The sequence below is a fragment of the Canis lupus genome, chromosome 5 (assembly GCF_011100685.1).
Source record: "Canis lupus familiaris isolate Mischka breed German Shepherd chromosome 5, alternate assembly UU_Cfam_GSD_1.0, whole genome shotgun sequence".
NCBI classification, from domain to species: Eukaryota; Metazoa; Chordata; class Mammalia; order Carnivora; family Canidae; genus Canis; species Canis lupus.
Window position 1 is genome coordinate 35,246,853 of NC_049226.1, and position 6,000 is coordinate 35,252,852.

Below are 6,000 nucleotides of genomic sequence, written 5' to 3' on the forward strand. Positions count from 1 at the left end.
AACAGAGCTTCCTTCCACCTGGCTCTTTCTCTGCTGGGCTGCGTGGCTTTGCAACACAGCTGCCATGCTGTGAGGAAGCCCGGGCCATGTGAACAGGTGCATGGTGTCCCACTGGACGGCTCCTGGGTGGGTCCCAGCCCCCAGCCCCCAGCCTCAAGGCCGCCCCAGCAGACACTGAGCTGGGCACATACAAGCTCTCTGCTGAGCCCAGCCCAATTTTGCAGATTTGTGAGTAAAATGAATGATGTTATTTTTTAAGCCATTAAGTTTCAGAGTGGTTATGAGGCCATGGTAACAGGAGCATTCTGGACTCACTGCTTCCCAAGACAGCCTGTCATGCTCACACGCAGTGCTGCCCAGTGGGGTTGTGCATGTTGTGTGGTCATGCATGTTGCAGGTGTGGGCACAGCTCACCAGGCCTGGGCCCCAGCTCCAGGCTGCATCGGCCTCATGAGGTGCACTTGTGTGAGTGGTCTTGTCCCAGGCATACCCCTTTTTTCCCCCTGACCCCACAAAGGCTCTGTATAAGCTAGCTGCCTCCCTACCCCCAGGTTGAAAATTCTATTTTGGGTTTTTTTTTTTAGATTTTATTTATTTATTCATGAGAGATGCAGAGAGAGAGGCAGAGACACAGGCAGAGGGAGAAGCAGGCTCCCTGCAGGAAGCCCGATGTGGGACTCGATCCCCAGGACCCCAGGATCATGACCTGAGCCGAAAGCAGACGCTCAACCACAGAGCCACCCAGACGCCCCAGGTTGTAAATTCTTAGAACATTTTTCTTCACATCAAACAAAACCTCCACTTTTACATTTCAGCCCATTTGTCCTAATTCTATTATCTAGGTCCCTACAGAGTTAATCTAGTTTCATTCTGGTGTTTGGATGGTTGAAGACATCCCCCCTCTCTTCCTTTTGTCTGGTGAAATCTCCGGAGTTCTTCTGGTCTTTCCTGCTAGACAGAAGAGCATTTAGATTCCTCACTAACTGGCTGTCTTTATCCTTCCATAGCTCTTCTGTGGGGACGTCTGGCTCTACTCTGGCCACCCTGCCTTAGGTAGGGTCTGACCTGTGGCTGAAAGGAGCACTTGGGAGGGTCTGTTGTACTATTTCTCCAGCTCTCTTGAAACATCAGTTTAATTGCGTGTGGACCATGGGCTATGGGCCCGCTGCCCAAGGACTCACAGGGACTCACTGTTGGGACCGGAAGACAGGCCCCAATTTTGCATTTGCCTCTAGGCCATGACTCTGCATCATCTCTTCCAAACATTTGTCTTCACTGTGCGGAGATCCCGTCCCCATGAAATGCTTACTCTCCATCTCCTGCTCCCCTGGCAACCGACCATCTGCTTTCTGTCTCTGTGAATTTGCCTCTTCTGAATACTTCATATCAACACAATGATAAATGTGACCTTTCATGTCTGGCTTCTTTCACTTACAGAAGTATTTCGAGGTTCATCCACTTTGTAGTATTTCTCTCTACCCCTTGTCCAGTCCCAAATGCTGGCCCCAGTCAGGGGTTGGTCCTGACTGTCTCCCTTCTTACCCTGAGTGAACTTACAACTGTTTGGATCAGACATTGTGGGTCAGCAAACATGGGACACTGCCAGGAGGGCCAGGCCCCAAATCCATCCTTCCATTCATGGTGAGGAAGATGTATGGGGGGGAGGGGCTACTTTTCTGTTCTCAGATTCTCTCTTGGCTCTGAGAAGAGGCCGATGGACACCTTGGCCTCTCGTTGGTGGGGCCTGGGTGAGACCCTGATAAGAAGCTGGGGTGGGGTGAGGCCCTCCTTCATCTCCCCAGCTAACCTCCCCGGCAAGGTGGAGCCCAACCTTTGGAGCTCCAGCTAGACCAGCAAAGAACGCCTCAGCTCCTTCAACTCCTGGGATCTTCACCTTCCAACCTCCAAAGCCTCCTGTGGAGGATCCTTTCTGATCGGTCCATCAGAAGGGAGGTCAGAGCCCAGGGGACGCATCCAACGGTGGATGAAGCCAGGTGCCTCCTGAACAGTGAGGAGTGTTGTCAACACAACAGAGACCTGCAAAGCTTGCTCAGACTTCTGCAGTATCTGGTCAACCAGAAACAGCAGCAACAGCGGTAGCAGCAAGGAGACAGAGAGGCCATGGAGAGGAGACCCCGGGGCAAGCGGGTTCCTAACACCCTCTCCCCTTTGCTATCCTCTCAGAGACAGGCCTCTTTATATCCCTCTTGGTCTCTTCTTCTGCTTTTCACTTTCTTCTCCTCCTCTGCAGGTTTTCCATCTCAGAGTAAAAGCCGAAGTTCTTGCAAGGCTGATAAGCCCCTACTGATCTGCTTCTTCCTCCTCTGCCCTCTGGACTCATCCCCACTGTTTCTTGAACTCCCTGGATCTGCAGCCACCACAGGACCTTTGCATATACTACTCTCATCTTCTCCTAGCTCTCTGCACCTGGCCTCTCTCACTGTCCTCAACGCCTTTTACTCCAACATCATCTTCTCTGCCACTTATCTTAACCACCCCCTCATCCTGTCCTTTTCTGACTTTATTTCTTGACCTTAATTGCTAGCTAATGTGCACATGTCTTGTTTTCTATCTTTTTTGTCTTCCATGTCTGTCCATCCAACTAGAATGGAACCTTCCCGAGGGTGGGGATTTTGTGTTTGGTTCACTGCTATGTATTCCAGAACCTGGCCCCTAGCAAGCGCTTAATAAATATTAGTTGAATGAGTGAATGAATGCTCTGCATCATGCCTAGAGGATCTGAAGCCTTGTTGGGATGGGGGTTGCTATCTTCTGACCTTGGGTGTAAAGTGCAGACTGGACTTGAACACGCAACTACCCCCACTAACCCTGACATCGCTGGCTTCCATGCAGGGAAGCCTGACAATTGGGGACAGGAGATGCTAGGTGGCCTACAACAACCACATCTTTGCCTAGTACAGAAAATGCTGCATAACATACCCAAGTCGAACCTAATAAAGTTCCAGAAACCAAGATGCTTCAGTGTGCTATGTGGCAGCTGTGGGGGCAACTGGTGGGTGTGGACCGGCTGACCCGGAGACCTCTCTGGATGTTGTGGTCCTCAGAGCTCGGAGAGAATGGGGAGTGGGCCAGGGCCTGGGAGATTTTCCTGAGTTCTGATATCTGACATATGTGATGAACAGCATCTGGTAGACACCAAGGGGTCCTATAATCCTGGAGTGGTAGGAACCTGGTAATCCCACACTGAGGTTTGGGTATGAATCATTGAGAAAAGAGGGCCAGTCTTAATCCAAAAAAGTGTAATGTGTACTTTATGTATCATCAAGTTGTCATATGTGTGTGTGTTTGTTTGATGGGGGGTGTCTCTGTGTCTGTCTATACGTATGTCTGTGTGTACCCAGGAGATGGGCACCAGAAGGGCAGCTCTGGATTCTGCCTCTGGGACACTCCAGACAGTGTCTGGTGAGTGTGGTGTTTTAGTGGCAATAAAGCTCTCTGAGACTCGAGTATAATTGCTTTATCTCCTTCTGTTAGATGTCTCTGGCACAGCAGTTTTTCAACCCCGGGCTGCACATTGGCCTCGTGCATAGAGCTTTTTTAAAATGCCGATGCCCAGGTATTACCCCCACGCCGGTTAAACCAGCTTCTGGATGTGGGACCTGGGCACTGATATGTTTCTGAAGGTCCTCAGGTGACTCAGGCTGGAAGCTGAGCAGAGTCCGCAGCCAGGAGATTTCGGGCCTGGCTTTTCTGTTAAGTCATCTTTGACCTTGAGCAAGTTGCTTGATCTTTCTGGTTCTTCATTTCCTTTCTGAATAAGACAGGAATCACTGTACCTTCCTGCTCACCCACTGCCCATGGTTTGAGGTCATTTATGGGTGAGAAGTTTTGTACATTCTGAAAGGAGAGCCACACAAATGCAAGGAAGTATTTGTGTCAGGCCTTTGTAGAAACCAGAAAATGAGGCCGGAGGTGGGAGTGTATAATTAGAGCGAGATCGTAGTGAAAGAGAAAAGCAAATCTACAAACTACATACACTTTGCGAAAGTAGCCGAATCGGTTAAGGCCTGTGCTTGTTATTCCAGAAGCTGCCACTGGGTGGGCCCTGCCCCACGGCCTGGACCTCGAGGTATCCTTGGAGGACCTGTTTTGCCCATTTTGATTAAAATAAGATTATTTACTGACATAGAGTGTATATATCAAGAGTTTATTGTTTTTTAAAAGATTTGTTTATTTTATTCATGAGAGACACACAGAGAGAAGCAGAGACACAGGCAGAGGGAGAAGCAGGCTCCAGGCAGGGAGCCCGATGCAGGACTCGATCCCAGGACCCCAGGGTCACACCCTGAGCCAAAGGCAGACGCCCAAACCACTGGGCCACCCAGGCGTCCTGAGATAGCAATTTAAATGCCCTTCTTACAGGGTCTTTGCTGGATCGGCTCATTCTGCCCAGAGCCTGGGTCTTAGCTTCCTCCTCTCCTGACACTTCTGGGAGGAGCAGCACAAACCCTCCATCTGGAGGCCTGGAGTGGGCTCTGCTCACCCCTCCCTGCAACATCAGAAAGCTTGGCCTGCTGGCAGCGAACCAGGAAGAGGCCTGCTTGGCTGCTGCTGCGGACCTAATTAGCTCTGGAGGGGCTCTTCTGTAATCTGGCCGGCTCTGCTCCTCTCCCAAGCCCTGCATTTAAGGAGCAGAATCTGATTTTCTTCCCCTAGGGGCCCATTCTATGCAAGTCACTTTAGCTCTTTTTCCTTTCTGCAGTCTGATCCGGAGACATCACAGTGGGGTAATTGTAAAAGCTGACTGACGTGTTTTTTTATTTTTATTTTTATTTTTCTCCCTTCAGTTAAGGACTAGAGACTTTGGTGCAGAAGCTAGGTCATTCATACCCACTGTCTTTAAAACTGAGCCAGGTGTACGAATGACTTTGCATAAAGCCGCCCAACACTTTCCTACAGCCACCCCAGCAATGTTCATCAGGTTGGTTGGCTGTTTCCCACCCCCCACCCCAACACCCTAACTGCTTGGAATACATAGCTGTGGATGTTATGACTCAATTTGTATAAACACACAAAATATTTAGAACAGCACACGTGAAACAATTCACAATAAACGCCTCTGGGGAGGGGACTAATGTTTGAGCTGGTCCGTGTCCTTAGAGAAGATCTTCTATAGCAAGGAATCCTTGGGGATTCTTTTTTTTTTTTTTTCTTAAAGATTTTACTTATTTGAGAAAGAGAGAAAGTGTGCATGAGTAGGGAGAGGGGCAGAGGGAGCAGCACGCTCTTCGCTGAGCAGGGAGCCCCAGGCGGGACTTGATCCCAGGACCCGGGATCATGACCTGAGCCACCCTGGTGCCCTCCTCCCCTCCAGGGATTCTTTAGCTGACTAAGTACAGCCTAATTCACTCAGCCAGACCCCAAAGACTAGATGCAGAGCAAGGGGATGTCCCTACCCCACCCTCTCATTCACTGTCCAGATCCCTAGCGGTCCTTTCCTTAGGCTCACAGGAGCTCAGGGGCACAGGGAGTGGGTTTTCCAGGTGAGGTGCCCAGATAGGGGACTAAGGAAAGAGGTCACTGGGAAAATTGCCAAGTGCTGTCAAAGCAGTGTTCACTGGCTCCCAACGGGAGGGTCAGCTTGAGGGGTTTCAGAGGGTAGGCAGGGGAGGTGCCTGGTCTGAATAGAGGCTGGGAGCCTGTACAGCTTCTGGTCTCTAGAACAGGTACCTCTGTGGTCTTCTGTCCCTCTCCCCACCTCCTTAGCTTTGCCACATGCAAGCCCTCCCCTTTGGTGGGCACATTCCCCAGAATCGTCACCCAGCTCCCTGCCAATCCTCTCTCACAACACTTTCCTCTCTTCCCTTCTTTCTAAAACCTCCTTTTAAGTCACTGGGAAATCCTTCCCTTCCCTGGAGCCAAGACCTTCCTTGTCTCTCCTTCTGGTTCTTGCATTGTAGACCTCGATGGCCCATTAGACCTGATCCTCAGTCAACCAAAGACCACATTTCCCCTCCTTTGAGGGCAGGCAGGTGTGGA